General features: G+C 33.2%; 1 protein-coding gene across 8 annotated transcripts in view; it reads right to left on the reverse strand.

Annotated features, from left to right (window-relative positions):
• Nucleotides 1-19,770, reverse strand: part of rdx (BTB/POZ and MATH domain-containing protein rdx) — a 308,082-nt gene that overhangs the window by 98,594 nt on the left and 189,718 nt on the right. The gene's annotated exons all lie outside the window — the stretch shown is intronic.

Raw genomic sequence — 19,770 nt, forward strand, 5'->3', positions numbered from 1 at the left:
TGCGACTGCTACGGCGGCTCAAAGGAGCGTAGCCAAGTGGGCGGACGGGCGCCGCCAAAACGCGACCACCTCGCAAGCAAGGGAATTTCATTACGCCAAAATAAACTAAAAATATTGCTAAAAAATATACCCCTTTCAGAGAGCATTCATGAAAATTTGCTAGTGTATTTTGTTGGTTTAGTCTGGATGAGCTTTCAGCTTGTACCATAGGAACGATCAGATGGGCGGGTGAGTGTACCTCGTGTACTATAGCTCGGAGCTCGGTAGGAAAGTACAAAGCTGCGTTTGTGCACCCGTTACGGTGCGGGACAAATGATTGGATCTTTCTATGAAACAGCTGATGTGTTTGTATGAATGTTGGGGGCAGATGAGGGCAGCGCCCCCTGGTCGGTTGGCTGGACGGTTAGCCGCGGCCGGGATGGACTCGGGGGCCGGTGCCCGGCGCCCGGTGCCCGGTGGCCTCATTGTAATAACAGCCCGACCAGACCCGTGCGTGGAGGAAGTGGATCTCATAGCGGGCACCAGGAACATGCCTGGATTGCCAGGGATAGCTGAAATGCAGTCTGATGAAAGCAGGTAAACAGCGAGAGTGGCAAACAAAATTAAAACGTAAAGGTAGAAAATTACCTTTTAAACCATAATAATCATTTCAACTTGTTTTCAGCTATCATGAAAAATATATTTCAGCGTAGGTAAATTTTCAAATAAGTCGTATTTTAAAATAAAAATGAATAAAATTATAATCATAACTAAAAAGCAGCAAAACTATATTCAACTCAAAATGTCATTACAATCATTGGCAGTGGAACTTTGAAATATCCATTTCACTGATTAACCTTTAAATAAATTAAACTTAATACACACTAAACCTTATATGTATATAAATGGTAACCAAATAAACAAAAACACTAATTTTGGTTGTTCTGTTAGTTATTTCTGTGTGAAATTTTTCACGTTCAATGAATTCAAATTTGCTCAGTATCATTTTCAAAATTGGAACTGATTACCTATATGAATAATAATTCAGAAAAGCGATAAAGTAGGAACCTAAATAATTTTAAAAAAACTATACCACCTAACAATAGTAGGTATTTATAGTATTTCAAACGTGTATTTCTTTTATTTAAATTTTTGACAGATTTCGTAATCTTTCAAGTTTACCAAAGGTGTTCGTTGGAAATTTAAATTTCTAATCGTCTCTCTAATTTGTCAACAGCAAAAATTATTATATTATAAAGAAAATTGATCATTTTAGTTTTTGAAAGGCAATGATTCTGAGGCGAATATATTTTATAAATACACTTTCAGCTTCACAAATCCCACAATAATTATAATATCCCGTGATTTTTCACGGGTTTGCGCTAGGCTAAAGCTACTATTTTATAAATGTAACGAGTACCCACACGCGCACCACGGAAGAAGTTCGAGGTTCTAGTCTAGTATTGATATCTAGAGGTGCATTTATAAACTTTTATCTTTCTTATGTTATGTATTGCTAATAATATATAATATTTATTCAGCGTCTGTAGTCAATTCCGCCATATATTCAGTTTGTTCCAGGGATATACTAATTTAGCAAACCTAAAGAGTTTTATCGTTTTGACAAGGCCGGTAAGTCACACATTTTCGAAAGTTTTCTTTGGCAAACTGCTGTGTCACTCAAATTCCTATTTCGCTGATAGGAAGAGTGATTTACAACCATTCATAAATGAGAGAATTCCAGTCTATTAAAAATCACCATATTTACGGAATTGAATTTTATTCAGGTGTAGTAAACAAAGGGAATTAAATGAAATCCAAATATTGATAAAGTAATAATTAACATGTTTTACATACTAAATTTAGCCACCGATTTATATTTATTCACATTTAGGTACTATATTATTTCTATTTGATGCGTATATCAAATTTTAAACATCCATGCATAGTTAAATCAAATTTTAATCATTCATGGATAGTTAATTTAAATGTTAAACATTCATGCATGGTTAAATCAAATTTTAAACATTCATTAATAGTTAAATTAATTTTTATGAAATTCATGCATAGTTAAATTAAATTTAACATTCATGCATAATTAAATCAAATTTTAAACATTCATGCATAAATAAAACATACTTTAAACATCCATGAATAATTAAATCAAATTTTAAACATTCATGCATAATTGAAGGTAAATTTGTTATGTAACATTATTTGCAAATTAAGCACTAAGGACGGGTTGTTTCACAGAATTTGTGTAATTGATCAAACTTCAACGTTCATTTTCAAATTTAGTGAAAATTCTATTCAAGTTCCGTTATTATTTCAGTTCTGTGAAGCAACTGGCTCATACGATATACTAACAGAACTTGAATAGAACATTCACAGAACGTCAATATTAACTTGGAAATTTGATAAAATGTTTAATTTTTAAACAACTGGCGTCTTACTATGTCGTCTCAAAGATTACTTTTTACCCAAACGAAAGAGAAAAAGAAACAAATAAATATTTTTAACAAAAACTGCTGTCAAATTACATACATATACTAATAAATTACTTTACCTTACCCAACTAATACCGATAAAACTCAATCAATTAAAAATTAAATCACACGGTGGGTTGGTACCGTGTACCTACATATATAAATACAAATTTTGAAAATGTGATAATTATTTCACTTTTAGCGATTTAAAATGACTAATTTAGTAAGAGGCATTACAAAATTTGTAGGTTAAGTTTCTAATTGTTTTGAGCCAAGTTGACGCATCAACAAAGTTTGTGTCATTGAAAACTTTTTGCCGATGCGGATGGAATTTCAGACCTCAGCTGAACGGTTTTTGAATAATAAATAGGCGCCTGATTCACAAAAATATTTTCCTTGAAATCTTGAGCCCACATCTACATCTTGAGGATAAAGGTGATTTATATTAAAATACAAACAAAAGACGTCAACGTCTTTGCCGGAGTGAAGCAAAGATTTATACAAAACAAAGGAATTTACAGGAAAAGCCAATTTCCTGTAAAAATACTTTATACAAAGATATAACTCTTCTACAAAGTCCTTCACAGACACTTAGACGGGATACGGTTGATTTGAAATTTGATGAAATTCAAAGTAAGGGAGTCAATCTCGACAATGCTTTCGAAATTTAAATAGAATCTCATCGCTAAAGAGAATGGGAATGGAGCAACAACAAGGGGCCGTGTGCCTAAGTACCTACCTAGAGGAAGAGTACACCGGGAGTAGGAACCTACGGGCGGATAATCCCCCGCAGTGCCGATTGTCCCCTCGCCTTAACGAACTTTTTCGGTAAAAAAAATACATCCTCCCCCGAAATACGAATAACGAACCCTAGAAATTTTGAATAATTCCCCAGGACGAAAAATGGTTTCAGTCAGCTTTAGGGGAGACCGCCCCTATGAAACAAAGCCCTTCGGACACCCCTGCGCTCCGTTCGAGGCCCTAGAGTTTGGGAACTCGTCCTACAAAACCGACCTCGATTCCCTCCCTTTGGCCCGAGGCCCTATTGAGGTCACCCCTTTGTGAATAATTCTTCGGCTCCTAAGTGAAGTTGTTATCTCCAAAGTATGTTGTTATTTAAAACAGATAGACCGAAACAATGTTAATTATTTAAAAACAAACGATTACGAAAATCAACTAAAACCGTTTATAAACTGAAGATTTACGAATATAAACACAAAGATATCTTTCTCTGGCCGCAAAATAAATACTTGGCACCAGAATACATTTGAAAAAAAGCAAAGATAAATCTGCAATACTTTCGGCGTACGATTTATTTATTTTTAAGTAGATCGAAATCGGCTAAACTTAAAAAACATAACAAGTTTTTATCTTTGGATGTTTTAAGCTCGAGAAGGGTACGTGGAAAAAAGTCCATCGAAGATGTAACAAAATAAAAACACAAGATGAGAATAATCTAAAATAAAGCCACCTTTGAAACGAGATGTTAAAATTCACATAAACAGTTTTTATGTTACTTTTAAAAAACTTCAGTCGTTAGCCGTAGAATTTAGGGCAGGTTCATCGAACTTCACTCGGATAATTAAGGTACACGTAATCAACGTTATTTACTGAAAGGTCCATTCTAATGTAATAAGTTAATTAACATGTCATGGAACTTGTACAGAGCCTTGTGTAATGCAATAAAAAAGTGATAACGAACTCATTAACAGTTCTTGAAATCTACATGGTACTAGAGAACGTTAACATAGCGAGAAAGTGATAAAACTACCTCATTATTAACTCAGCGCTAGGTAAGTTGGCCATTATATTAAATTTATGATACGGTTCGTCGACGGATGGTAGTTTCAAATCGTTTGAGATTGTTACGTAAAATTAGATTCGAAAAACGTGAAAAATCGCGCAAAACAAAAACACGTCAATAATAACGTTAATTAATCAGATTGGATATAGACAGGCGGTGAAAAGTGTGCGGTGAGAGTACTGCAGCGAGCTGATAGAAAATTGGTGAAAGTAAATGTAATAGTTGGAAATAGAAATTGCCACTATGCACCGGCCGTATTTTAGTCAGGCAAAAAGAAATATGCATTGAGAAATTATGAACAGAGAAAATATTGGAGAAAATTTATTAGCGGTAACAGAAGCAATCTCTGGCACTGTGAGACAATGATATCCCAATCAGGAAATAAAAGGTTCTCCAAATGGGTTTTTTCCCGGTGCCCTCTCTAATCGGACGTTGGTTATCATTAAAACAACTCGTGCATTTGTAGCAGTCACATAGGATTCAAAGCCACGAGGTCTGGCGTCTTCTTCTACTTCTTTACTACATCTTCCATCAATCTTTTCCGGGATTACAATTGACGTAAACTTGTTTTTATCGTTGCTAATGATGTGACGAGATTATGAAGTTTTATTAAAAATTATTTAGTCCATTTCGCAAATTAACTAAATCCATAATAATTGTAACAAAGTAGTGGATAAATTGAACGATAGAAATGTCTTTTGACTCGGTGATTCAGCTTGTCTATGTTTAACGCAAGCATAAGCTAAGCCACATGTGGGGAAAGCTTAATTAAATTATTCGCATGTGCAAACAAAACTCCTTGACTAATTAAAAGACCTTCTACTAATTTATGGCGATCATACAAAGAATAATTAACTGACAATGAATATTTATAGCTTACTCGAGAGATTCCTTCGATCTAATACTTTCATACAATTATTGCCCTTGGCAAATAATACCATGCCTGGCAACACTAAATATTAAAAGTGGAAGCCTCGAGAGAGTAAATAATAATATTATATGTACAGGGTTTTACGGTTTACGGCGTAGGGGGCAGGCAACAGGGTTGACCCAGTTAGGGATCCCAATTATTCGGTTTAAGGGTGGCGGCCTACTTTCCACTTTGGGCCCTGTGCGTCAGGGCTTCTTAACAGGTCCAAGGTCTGGGGCCTACACCCTATGGCCTACAGTTACAGCCTACACTCGCCGAAACAACACTACAGAACCGTGTTTCACGTGGTACCGAGTGCCCGGAGCTTTCTTTGTCGAGTTGTTTTGTCTAACGTTGGGACAGATGTAGGAGCGCGAGGGGTGTGTTAATTCAACCCGCCGTGTCTGGGTGGATATAAAACGAAATGGGGCGGGTTGCTAGCTACTCTTGAAAGCTGAAAGTAAGCAATGATCTCCGACCCACTCTACTTTTGCATTCATTTATATAATATAACCTGAACTATAAAGCAGAACAACTACTGTTTGTAGGTGTGTCGCAAATATGTACCTTAGTTAAACTTTTGGCCCCATGAACTTTTCTGGGGGATTTATTTTCACCTCGCGTCCTCTTTTCCATCATGGGTTATGGAGCTTTCAAATATCAATTTTACTGTTAAAACATAATACAAAAAGTCATCTCGGTGAAATCATCAAAGTTAATTAAATGATAATTAAATTTTCAACATTGGGGTGAAATGTTTAAATAAATGTATCTTAACAAATACAGTACGTACTTATTTAAGCTTAAAGCTAACCAACACTAACAGGAAAAAACTAACGGCTGAGCTAAATATTTAAAAAATTTGGTTAACCAATAATAATTGTATTAAATAATTTAAGTACTTTATTTTATTTTTTTATTTTCAAGGTTAACGAATCTAGACTTGAGATTTGGAGGGAAATGTATCAACGGAGAGGTAATGGGTGTTTGTGAGAACAAAGGGCTGTACCAAGAGACACAGCTGACTGATTGTGGGCATTCAGGCAGAAATCACCGACACAGATTTTTCCTTTAATGAGATTCAAAAGACATTATAACAGAATTTTAAACCTCAAAACTAAAATATTTCGGACTCATTTCTACCAGAATTAAACAACAAAAAAACTAATTCCCAGAACAAAACAATACTGCAGTAACAGTGACCAACCTCTAACAACCGGCTTCGCTTGAATTTCAACAGATTTACTAAAAATTAAAAAAAATATTATAGGTACTACTAAGACAGCGTTTTGTTTTATTTTGAAGATTTTGAAAACTCACGATGGAAATTACTTTTTAAAAACGAATAGATTTCGGTTTTAAAGTTAAATTTTCTTGGGATTATTTTTCATGGGTTGCCGTAAGCAATTGTTTGCTAAATTAAATTTTATTTTATGTTGTGTTTTGTCTGACTCTATATGTAAAAAAAACCACACAAACGATATATTTTTTTATAAGTTTAATTTTGTACCCTGAAGATGCTTGCGCTAAGCGAAACCAGTCAGTCATAAAAAAAATAAATTTAAAAAAAATCGGGGTTATAAACAAAAAAATTTGTTATATATATTTTTTTTTACTCTGATACAGTTCTTTTGATACGATGGGTCTGACTACAACATAAATAAATTCGTGTTGCTCATCTTAAACATTTACTAAATATTCAACAATTTTCTGAGAAGCAAATCGCCTCAAGATGGTGTGTTTTGATAATGAATGGACGTGAATGATAATCATCACTTGCTTGAATGAACAAATCTTTAATGTGGATACCAAGGCACAAGCCAAACCTTTAAAACAAATTGAATACTTGTCAGTTATATGTAAAAGATTGTACCTATTCCTTTTAATAAACGTCTCAAATGAAGAAACACTAACTTATGAGCGTTCTTAATTAACATCAACACATTGACCAATTTAAAGCATTAAGGGTATACTTAAAATAATACGTAATCTGCTCATTCATAGATGGCGCTAATTAAATTATTTTGTGAAAAAATATTGCAAATTATGCTTTATAATATTAAGATGAATTATTTGTTTGCGCCCGTACACACCCAATTTTAATACGAATAAATAATTTTGTATTTAGAAAAACTCAATTATTTCAAGAAAGGCATACAAATACAACGTTATATCGGTGATTAAATCCAATATTGTATCTGTATGCCTTTGTCCTTATATAATTGACTTATATTAAAGCTAAAATTGCCAAAAATGTGTTTTGTCCTAAAATACATAACTCGCCAAAAATGTGTTTTGTCTTAAAATACATAACTTATCAAAAATGTGTTTTGTCCTAAAATACACAACTTGCCAAAATGTGTTTTATCCTAAAATACATAACTTGCCAAAAATGTGTTTTGTCCTAAAATACATATCTTGCCTAAAATGTGTTTTGTCCTAAAATAATTAAATTAGCGCCATCTATGAAAGAGCAGATTATGAATTTAAAATATACCCTCAACTGAAAAAGCATAATGTAAAAAAGTAGAATAACAAATTTAGGGTAAATTATGCAAAGATCAATACAACTACAATTAAAGCCGACAGCATTAAGGTTAAACGCAACGCTCGTTGTATTCTACGTGTTCACAGATGGCGTTAATTAATTAATTTTGTTTAAATACGCTTTTGCAAGGTATTGCTTTACAGTATTAAGACAAATTATTTGTTTGCGCCCTCATATACGCAATATGAATATGAATAAATAGTTTTGTTCGTTTAAAGACTTGAAGAAAGTTTTCTTTCGAGAAAGGCACACAAATACAATATTTTACCGATGATTCAATCCAATATTGTATTTGTATGCCTTTCTCGATAGAATTGAGTTTTTATATGGACAAAACTATTTATTCATATTCATATTGCGTATATGAGGGCGCAAACAAATGATTTGTCTTAATACTGTAAAGCAATACCTTGCAAAAGCGTATTTAAACAAAATTAATTAATTAACGCCATCTGTGAACACGTAGAATACAACGAGCGTTGCGTTTAACCTTAAGGATAGCGAAATGTCACTGTGGAGTATGGAGTTTAGAGTACCCGCCTGCCGCGGCCAGCCCGATACGTGGTTTGCATACGTCGCCATTCTCTACCCGAAATTGCTAAATCTAAGGTATGGCAATATTTACTTGCGCCAAATAGTGAAACATTTTTTCCGATCTTTGATTATAAGTCTGTAGAAAGTGTAAGATGACTATGAAAGGGTGGAGAGTGGTCGTTCCTAGACACTTGATAACCCTGAAAATTCTTACGCACTGAGAACAAAACTGATTTCGATGTGCGGAACAAAAAATCACAAACTCAGGGTTTCCAAGGGCATTGGTTATTTAAATATCATCAAAATACTAATTATGGTTTTGTGTGTCTGTCTGTCCTGCGTAACTCTTGTTCAATGAACTCTAGAACTTGGATTTGTTTTGAATTTGTGTCATTTTCAAAATTGAAATTGTTTATTTGAAGAGTTCGGACAAGCGATACATTACCTAAAATATAATATTTTTAAGACAAAAATATTTTAGTCACCATTTTCAAAATAAGAACTGATTTGTCGAGAATTTAGAATATCCCGTGATTTTTCACAGGTCTGCGCTAGTACTTACATAATACGCGTAGGTACAATAATTTACAAACGTATATAAACATATTATGTTAAAGTAATAATAAATGGGTGCTAATAAGTATACCGGTGCGGTGGTATGATAAGTTCAAAAAATAATTATTTATTTTTTTATTATTTATTATTCATTAACGCCCTATCGGGCTTTTACATAGTAAATTGACAGTATATGTATGTAAGTGTAACATAATACATGGATAAAATAGCTAAATATAATTTACTCGTAAGGTAATTAAAAAATAAATTTATTTAATATACTGATATGTATTATAAAACAAATGATTAAAAAAAGAAGAAAAATAATGTCTGTTGTATCTATAGAGAAAAAAAAACTAATAAGTAATGGCAAAATACCAACGCCGTAATTAATATTGAATTTAAATAGTAGTACTTGAAATGGTAAAGTATATCTAAGTATAATATTATACATATCAAGTATGACCGTAAATGTACAGGTCTGTAAACAGTAATTAATATGCGTCCAAAAAAATAAATAACAAATAAACTAAGGAGTATGTGAGTTAAGGCGATGCCATACGTCGTGTAATATTTTGAATCGAGCCGCCACCAATAAAACTCCTTACGTAGATGGCGATAAGGCTTAAATTCCCGCTTCACACCATCCAGCTATTTTGATTTAGGCAAGAAAAAAACCTGGCCAAAAAGTGCCTTTTATTTTATTTCGTGGATGTTCAGGCATAAATATTTAAATGTTTTCCGATCATTTTATAAATAACTTAATATGCCACATTATACAATAAAACCATAACCGAAAATGGATTCGTAAGTAGGAAATTTTGAACTTTAAAGCAGTTTTCATGGGCCTTATAAATTATTTTTTTCCGGGCTTATGAAAAGACTTATGTAAAAAATACTCGATTATTTCAAAGGCCAAGATGTATTATACTCGCGGTATTTATTTAAAGCATCTGAAACATTTCTAGGCGACCAAATTTTCAAACCAAAAAAACATGATTTTGCATTACTACGTATGGCATCGCCTTAAACGTTGGAAGGTATAGAGACAAGACTTTTTTTTAAAGCTAATAAATAATGCAAGTTAATAACTAGCAAATAGGTCTGAAATTAGTTGCCTTTTGAAACTCACAAAGTTATGAACACCAAATATATCAATAAGTTCACAGTATTTGTTTGCAAGGTGATGAATTCTTGGAATTGGTGAATACGTAGAGTAGTTAGTATTGAGGTTATTGTTAAATTTAAAAGTGTCTTTGCTTCGAGTTTGTCTGGCAGGTACATTCATATAAATTAATTCCAATAATTCAGGGCTGTCAATGAGAGATTTGATAATTTTGAATAAAAATAATATATCAGTTAAAACTCTTCTATCTGATAGTTTGAGAAGTCTGGTTTCGGTACGTAAGTTATTATAATTTATAAATTCGATGGAAATATTCATTTTAAAATTGATGTACCGAAGAAATTTATTTTGTTTCTTTTCTAAGGCTTGAGAATGGACTTTGTAGAACGGTGACCATACTGTTGAATTATATTCTAATTTACTTGGTACTAGAGCAATATAGATGTTTTAAAGTTAACACATTTTTAAACTTTGCCCCCATTCTCAAAATAAAACCGAGCATTCTTATTGCATCGCTTGTAGTTTCATCGATGTGTAAGTTAAATTATAGACTTCCGTGGAATAAGACACCGAGATGAGATTAGAATCTGTGAAACTCGAAGAAGATTAGCGCCATTAATGAAATAAGAAAAATGAAGAGGATTTTTATCTTTGTAAAAACTAATAATCTGGCATTTACTAATATTTAGTTGCAAATCATTTTCTGAACACCAAGCAAATAGTTTATTCAGATTCGACTGCAAAATAGCGAGATCATTATCATCTTTAATTATTCTGTAGATCTTCAGATCATCGGCAAATAACAGAACTTTGACTTTGCTAAAAATATTTACTATGTCATTGATGAACCAACAAAATAATATTGGGCCCAGATGAGATCCTTACGGTACTCCACTTGATGACGCAAATTTGTAAGAAGGGAATGAATCCACCTTTACCGCTTAGTACCTTCCCAACAGATAACTCTTAAACCATTCAAACATATTCCTTCTCACTCCCAACAATTTTAATTTACGTATTAAGATTCTGTGGTTTACTTTATCAAATGCTTTACTGAAGTCAGTATATATGGAGTCAGTTTGATATGATGCGTTAAAGCCATTAACGATATCATTAGTGTACAATATTAAATTGGAAAGCGTTGATCTTCCTTTAATAAATCCATAAGTTGAATTATGAATAATGACACGAAGAGAGAACAGTTTGAAATTCTCAAATTTTTTAAATCATTAATAATAAGATTCGTTGGTTTGTTAGGTTTGGTGGACATTTTGTGTATAACCTAGCCTTTTCAATGTTATATCAATCGAAAGAGGATACACAACTCAATGAAAAAACATATAATATGTATTTACCAACTTATCACAAAAGTTGAATTTTTGCACTAATCAGATATTGACCTAAGATCTCCGATATGATTATTGCTTAATAATATCAACACAAACACAATAAAAAATATTCTCACGAACAAATAGATTTTTTTTTCAAGTACCCACTAATAATTAACTTTCCAACAAACTAAAATAAAAGCAACCAACTAATTGCAGTGTCTTCATAGATCAAGTAGTAAATTAAATTAAAATGAACAACGAATAACCAACAAAACGAGCATCAATTTGACACGACCTCCACTTTTATGTCACGAATTGAAGTCTTTACTCAATAAGAAAATACCGACACGTCCAACAAATATATAATTTGCCCAAAGCTCTGGCAAAATTCACGCATTACCAAGTCACAATAATTGACACCGGCCGGAGTGATAAATTGGTTGCATCTTTTTCAATATCGATCGGAAGACAGTGGCGTTACGCAGATTACGTCATGTTGGCCGTGACTGTGTGTGATAGACTTAACAGTGGTGTATCTCACATTTACAGGTGAAATGCCCTCACATACTCTGAGAATCGGTATGGTAAAAGACCAACACTGAGAATAGAAATTTTGCTTGAAATGGCTTTAGCCGTATTTAGTTACCATATCTGAATAGCCACGTACTTTACTCTTCGCCATTTCTTTTCCTCCTCACAACATACCCCAATTGCTAATGCCATAATGGTTCCGGATTCGGACAAAGATAATTCATATAAAAATAGATAATATCATCAGAGGATTAACATAACTGGAAGAGAGAACATAAATAACCGCAACTAGGTACCTTTACTGGAAGTTTTACAAAAGAACGAAAGTAAGAAAAACATCTCAATCCCCGGAATTCAAATAAAAACAATTGTGGAAGAGTGTTCGCTTCTTGCTAAGAACCAGAGAGACAAATGCTGCTAGCTTCTCCAAACAGACTCCATTGTAATATATATATAAAACTGACTCCGTCTATCTAAACTGTATCTGTGATCTAATAAGACAATTATAAATATCTTTTAACAACAAACGATCACTGTACAATCTCCCAATTGGTTCACAAATTAAAGTAGGTTTGTTTCGAAGATGAATGATTATACCGCAATAGATTGATCGAGAATTTCGAGAATCCAGCTTTGAGAAAGCTACGAAACTGAAATAACAGGCGAAGAAATTTGATTTATACTATGTACAATATTATTGTAAATAAGCAGCAGCTGCTCCTTATTGAAGGCTGGCGTATCCTTTTAACTACAGAACACCCGCTTTCTAAAAGCAAAATTCATTAGTGTCCTCAATGGAGCCACGATACTTGAAATGGTCAAAGATACTCGTTCCAAGCATTTCAATGGATTTAGTTTAGGAGCAGTATACTTCCGTCAAAGAGTACCAGTCGAGGGCACCCACCGCTTTCCCGATCCGTTGGACCAGATGGGTCCCTCATTAGGTCTACATTTGTATTTAAAACGAAGCTACTAATAAATGATTCTCAAAGCACCTGACTGTACCTAAACGGCACAACATACATTTAAACATCAACCAGCAAAACTGTCGTTAGTAAGAAATGTTATTATTTCAGTAAGTAATGAGTTACTTTACAGGGCTTTATACGTACACTTCGGAGCGAGCGTTCCGAGCGACGCACGCTCCAGATCCCTCTCAGTGCAGTCCCATAATGAACTGCGCTGCAAACCGCTACAACAAAACCATTTTAAACAGCCCCTTGCTTGTGTATTGGGAGGATAATTTTTTTTTATTATTTACCTTTTTAATTCTTGACGGGATGGAAATTCAATTTTTAAAAATCTTCATTGTATATGTTTATTAAAATAAATAAACAAGTAAAGGGTACAGTTTATGCTTATAGGCAAATCTATTTTCATAATCCATAAACAATAAATTTTAAAAAAAAACATAATTTAAAATATAATAATATGGACTTTATAATGGATAAATATATCAAAATCGCAAGTCCAAATTTTTACGGTTTACTTCAAAAAATATACGAAGAATCTCTTCAAATTATTGGTAATCCGGTCAAAAACTGGATTGCAGGCCTTAACTAATGAATTACTGGTTTTGGAATGGTTTCTTCATAAACTTTTAGTAAATTACGAATATATTTTGTGTTCATGATATATTATCAGGTCAAGTGCATGTGCATTTTCATGAACACGTGTTCCGACACCATGATAATATTATCGGACAAATCGTTGGCGTTGAAGTATCATATCCACACTGGACTGGACACTTTGCTGACGCATTATAATATTAATCTGAACGAAATCCAGTTCCGCCACTGTGCTTGTATGCGTGAAGATTCGTTAGCAAACAGCAAACAGTCGGAGACGTGCTCATTCTCGCCGCAATAAATTAATCCATCATAATAATATTGTCATAATATCAGGCCGAGTTTTGGCAAAGACACAGTCAAGATGACAGGAGTGATCGAAGAACTATGGTGGATACGATAAAAAATATAGACAGGTAGGAACTAAAATTTATTTGTTTTATTTTTAAATGTGAATCCGCACAAGAGTCCCAACTGCTCCCAACCGTCAGGAAAATATATTATATATTAAATATGTTTACAATCACTTATATAAATTAAAAAACAAAAATTAAACAAATAAAATTTACTTGCGGCATTTTAATTTCGACCTCCGGCTTGCCTTACCCCTCAACCACGGAGGCCGTCGTGTTGCTAGGAATGTAGTTACCCCATAAAGAAAACACCGAAAAAATTTGGCAGGAATTCCATTAATATTAGACCGTTTTTAAAGCTAAAGTGTCAAAGATTTAATACACAGTTTTGTCCGAGATTTTCATTTTAAAATGTGGCAGCATTTTTTTTTTTCATATTACTGCTTGCAAATTTCAAAGCTTCATAGCTCCTGATGAAATTGACGAAGTTGCGTTGACCAAGGAGTTCCAGATAGAAAAAAAATGTGCAAGTTTCTTGCTGCTTCATACAATCAGATTTTCCTAAATTGGTAAAGAATGTGATTCCATATTGGGAATAAGAACATAGTGCATTCCTTTCAAAGGAAGCCTCAAATATTAAGATATAATCACCTTTTTGCAGACCCTGGAAGATTCTTTTTAATCCCCATATAAACAGAGTATAAAATATAATCGAACATTGAGCGATTATCACACAGGAAGTTAGATGATAACAGCATAACTAATAACATCATAACTTTAATAATAACATCATCACTTTAATAATAACAGCATAAATTTAATAACAGCATAAATTTAATAACATCATAACTTTAATAACATCATAACTTTAATAATAACAGCATAATTTTAATAATAATAATAATAATTTATTCCACAATGTATGCGGGGGTAGTGCAATGCAATACATTCCATATATGAAATAATATACATTAGCTTAAGAAAAATAATAATAATACATATACTTTTAATAATAACGGTATAATTTTAATAATAACGGTATAATTTTAATAAAAACATCATAACTTTAATAATAACAACATGGCTTTAGTAATAACAGCATAATTTAAAGATTATACAATCGTTCTCATCCGAAAATTGCATCTAATAATGCTGTCTGACGGGAGAATTATGTCAGACTTAGTTATATTACACAGAGTCATTAACAACTTAATTGACAGTACTGCCACCGTTTCCACTATTAAATTCCATGTACTGAATAGGAACACAAGACAAATGTAAAATTCTTCTGTAATACATACACAACCAACTATCAGACACACTCACTAACCAATAAGATGGATGATCTGGGAAAAACGTTTGGGAGTACTACTGATATATTTACCGACTCCATTTATAGAATTAAGCAAAATCTATACCAACACTTTGTTGAATCCTACATATCACAGTAGCGTTGGTAATGTAGTTTTAGTGATTTGTCTTATAAGCAGTATTGTTCTAGTTTCCATTTTATTTTATGATACTGTTACATGCTTTACTACTATTGTTACATATTTAGTTTATCAGTTTAACTTTATTTCATGCTTTAAAAACTTTAAAAATAATTTTCAATAACTCACTAAGGATATACTGTTCTTAAAATCCACGTAAAAGCCCAGCTGGGCGTAAAACCAAATAAAATAAAATAACATCTTTGCGACCTAGACAACCTGAAACAACTGTGCTTTGTTTAATGTTCAGATTTGAAGAGTCAGGATCTTCCCTTTTTTAGGCAGGTAGGTACCATAGTACTGATTATTCCGATTTGGCAGGACGATTGTACAGGATCCACCCTCAAGCGGACTCTGGTGGGAAAAAAGGTAGCACCCCTACAGCCACCATTTTAAACCGGAAACGAAACACAAAATCAAACTTAGGGAATTATGAAATGCCAAACGGTCGAGAATTTCGTTTGCCTCCATCCTCCGCACGGAGCGCTCTGCGGATGACACCGCGCCGGCATTAGTAAAAAATAAACCGAAAGCGGGTCACACAGCATTTTGTAAATATTAAACGTCGCTTCGCAAGAGTCAGCGGTGTATACTGTATGCCTGACCGACCGCCTTATGATCGGAGTTGTGACGAAATCGCTTTTGAGGGCAAGCCCGGGTACGTACCGTAGAGCAGAACGTACCTACGCGGTATATAACACTACGTGTACCTACGCTTGCTGCACTACGCCACATACAACTAACTTACAGCGGAGTAAGTAAGCAGTTACTTCACATCTGTCGTGTTATCTGAATAGCGGTTGGATTATGTTGGAAAATACTTTTAAAAACAAAGGCGATTATTTAAAGCGAAGCATTATCTGAAAGATCGTGAAAATCACGTACTCCTTGTGTGCGGGGATAGGGTAAACAAATTGATTGGTAACACGGCTTATGTAAAAAATATTATTGAAAAGACAATTTACCTTTGAAATCTGTCACTTCAAAGTAACTTTAGATGCCTGGCCAATCATTTTTACAGGCTTTAAAGATTTAAAAAAATTCATATGCAAGTTAGGAAAAATAAGCACTAATAAGTGGATACTTCGCTAGCCGAATATTGGTTTGTTCTACGGAGCATTTTTAACGAAGTGAACTTTTTCACATAAAACTAATGTTTAATACCACTTTATTATGTTGTAAGATTTTTCTATACGTACAGGGTGTTAAGGAACGTACTTGACTTCCTTTAATCAGTGATTTATGACATAATTTGGAGTAAAAAATGTAAATGAAATTTTGGTATAAAGTAAGTTATGTACCATAGCACTCTGTATATGTATAATAATTCATATAGTATGTATTATACCTCTGTATATGTATAATAATTCATATAGTATGTATTATACCTCTGTATATGTATAATAATTCATATAGTATGTATTTATTTTTTTATTTTTTTTATTCTAGATAAAAGAAAATTACATTTTTCACTTATTTAACTAGAAATAACATATATATTACACATAAATATATTACACACTGATATTATTCACTTTCATTGTTTTGTTGATTGAGCATAAAACTGAGCAATTTTTTTTTAAATGTACCTATACTTTTTTCATTTTTAATTTCGTCTGGGAGGCAATTGTATATGTTGCTTCCCTCGTAACCAATGGATTGCTTGCCATAATGAGTATGTATGGTGTTTAAATGTATTTTATCGTGTTGCCGTGTAAAGTGTGTGTGTACTTGGGACGTTTTAATGAGTTCTGTATTTGTATGTATGAGTTTATTATTTATTTTGTAAATAAGAAGACATATATTATATTATTATTATTATACCTCTGTATATGTATAATAATTCATATAGTATGTATATTACCTCTGTATATGTATAATAATTCATATAGTATTATTATATGTATAATAATTCGCCATTCTCCATTTTATTTCGTATTGATTTCTTCCACATCCTTTTTGACCAATGCCATCGAGTCGTTCGCCTGGAACAATATGGACGATGAACAAAGCAATACACAGATCTTGTCTAAAAAAAATAATAGTGTCGGTCAGTCATGTCCATAAAAATGGAGGATAGTGTGACGTTTTGTAGATATAGAAACAAAAATGCCGTAAAAATGTCATTTAAAATTAGTATTTATAAGATATATTTATTATAATAATGATACCGCAAAAGAAAAAAAGATCTTTCAACCAAACGCAATCTCAAAAATAAAATGTAATGTCAACATGTAATGCTCGTTTCTCCCAACTTTAACAATGGTCTAAGAAAGGAAATCAACTTTCTGGTGGCGTCTTACAATAATTTTTGTTTTACAGATTGGCATCAGGAGGGTATAACTTCGATCGAAAATTGCAACCGAAATATTGTGACGTCATATGATTGTCTAACCATATCCACCAATGAAATACTCTAAAAATCTACGGAATAAACTTTCAGATTTTTTCATTGGTGTATAGCAGGAGTCACCAAATGGGGGGGGAGGTTGTTAGGCTTTTTCCCTTCCGGACCGCGATGGTCATGTATTTAAAAAAACGGACCCCTAATGAAAGTAATTGATAACCCTGGTGTATAGTATAATAAGTAAGCTCCGAATGAGAATTTTACTGCCATTGGCATATCTATGGTTTTTTAGGACTAATTTGTTGCATACAAGAAGCCCGAAAATATCGATCTAGTGAGTGGTTTAATTATGATTGGCAGTTTGTCCCAAAGTGGAAGGATTCGCTTGACTGAATTATCCATATGTATATATAGTAGATTACAACCAAATAGTCTGATATACATTACGGAACGTAAAAATAGTGCAATAAACATTCCGGTTATTAATATTTCACTTTGAAAACTGTGGTCATTATTTGAACATGAATTCTCACCGTGCACAAACATAATATCTATTCGTCAGCTTCCTGCATCAAATGAAATGGAAACGCGACTGCAGGAGTTTAATCTCCGAATGCAATAATTCCGGCTAAAAATAAACTGGTTTGTGGTTGTTACGTGTTAATAATTTTATTTGATTACACTCCTTACAGTAATGAAGTAAAATTTAACAGATAAATACTCATTATTCTGGACGAATCCCGTGAATAATTACGAAATAACATTACATTCTTATGACAACAAAATCAATATTCATTAGGAGCATTTAATGCGGACACTTCAATGGTTTATGCAACCCATTAATGACTTCAAGAACCAATAAAATAAAATAATATTATTAATTTTGACGGTTTCCGTGGTCGAGGGGTGAGGCTCTCGACTAGAAAACTGGAAGTCGCGGGTACAAATCCAGGCGTGCGCAAGTAAATTTTATTGATTAATTTATTATTAATTAAAAATAATATATAGTATTTTTGCGGCACGTTTCAGATATCGCCAGCCCTGGTGTAAGACCACCATTCAGAATTGAAACGTTGTTTGAAATGGCTTATACCGTTTTTGGTGACCAGGTCTGAATACCAACCCCACCTCTTGTCCCCTCTCTACAACCTTCAGCCTCACAACATACCCTAATTGGGGAAACTATAATCTCACTGACTTCAGATGGTTGCGAGCAGTTGGAACTCTAAAGTGATTAAAATAAAAATCCACAGGATTTGTATCTTTGCATAGTACTTTATTATGAATAAGGATTATTAAATACCTATTAGAAAACTTAAAAACCATTTAAGACTTAACGTTAACATTTTTGCTTGATTCAACTGATCACAATACTAAAGGGATTTATTAAAATATTACTCACAACTTTGGAGAAATCCTTGAAATATCATGATAATTTTTTGGCGAGAAAACATTTAACAATTTTTAGAAGCTCCATAGGACATTGGAACTTAGTTATTATGCATATAATCATATATTGTAAAGGATAACAAATAATTGATCGTAACTGGACGAATTGTACCTTCCCGAAAACAAGGATAATATGACAACAATATAGGTGTTTATTAGAGACTGCACAGGATATTGTAACTTGTGTTTTAATGGATAAGGCTTATTACATCTTGGAAATCTTGAAAGCGTTTAATACTTCAGTACAAGTGCGTGTCGAGCGCGGATAAAATTTTAATGGGCAAGCATCGCAAAGGGAAGAACACGAGCAAGGCAGATGTTAGCGTTCGACGGGTAAGGTCGAAGCCATTTGATGCCATATAAATAGCTGCAGGCAAGTTATTCCAAATAATTCCATGGACAGGAGGAGCAATAACAAGCCACAACACTTTGATAGAACTTGGAACGCCGCAATATGCACCGTGCATTGAAAACAAATACCTGACACGTGAGATAGAATCAATGATAAAATGCACGAGATAAGTGTTCAGGTACTAAAATGACCATACAACAGGTCTGGCAAGATCATTTATTCATTTACAATCCAAAATGATGGTTGAAGATGATTGGCTATCATAATTATAATGACCACAGAGGAGAAATTAAAACGTAACTCATTTTCATTTGCGAAAATAAAAAAAAATCGGGTAGCTAGAATTCAAATAAATCCTAACAGAAGGCGTAGGCCAGTGTCGTGTTTGGGGATACTGTGTGAAGGGG

The sequence above is a fragment of the Hesperophylax consimilis genome, chromosome 6 (genome assembly GCF_061612785.1).
Source record: "Hesperophylax consimilis isolate HC1 chromosome 6, BYU_Hcon_1.0, whole genome shotgun sequence".
Classification (NCBI taxonomy): domain Eukaryota; kingdom Metazoa; phylum Arthropoda; class Insecta; order Trichoptera; family Limnephilidae; genus Hesperophylax; species Hesperophylax consimilis.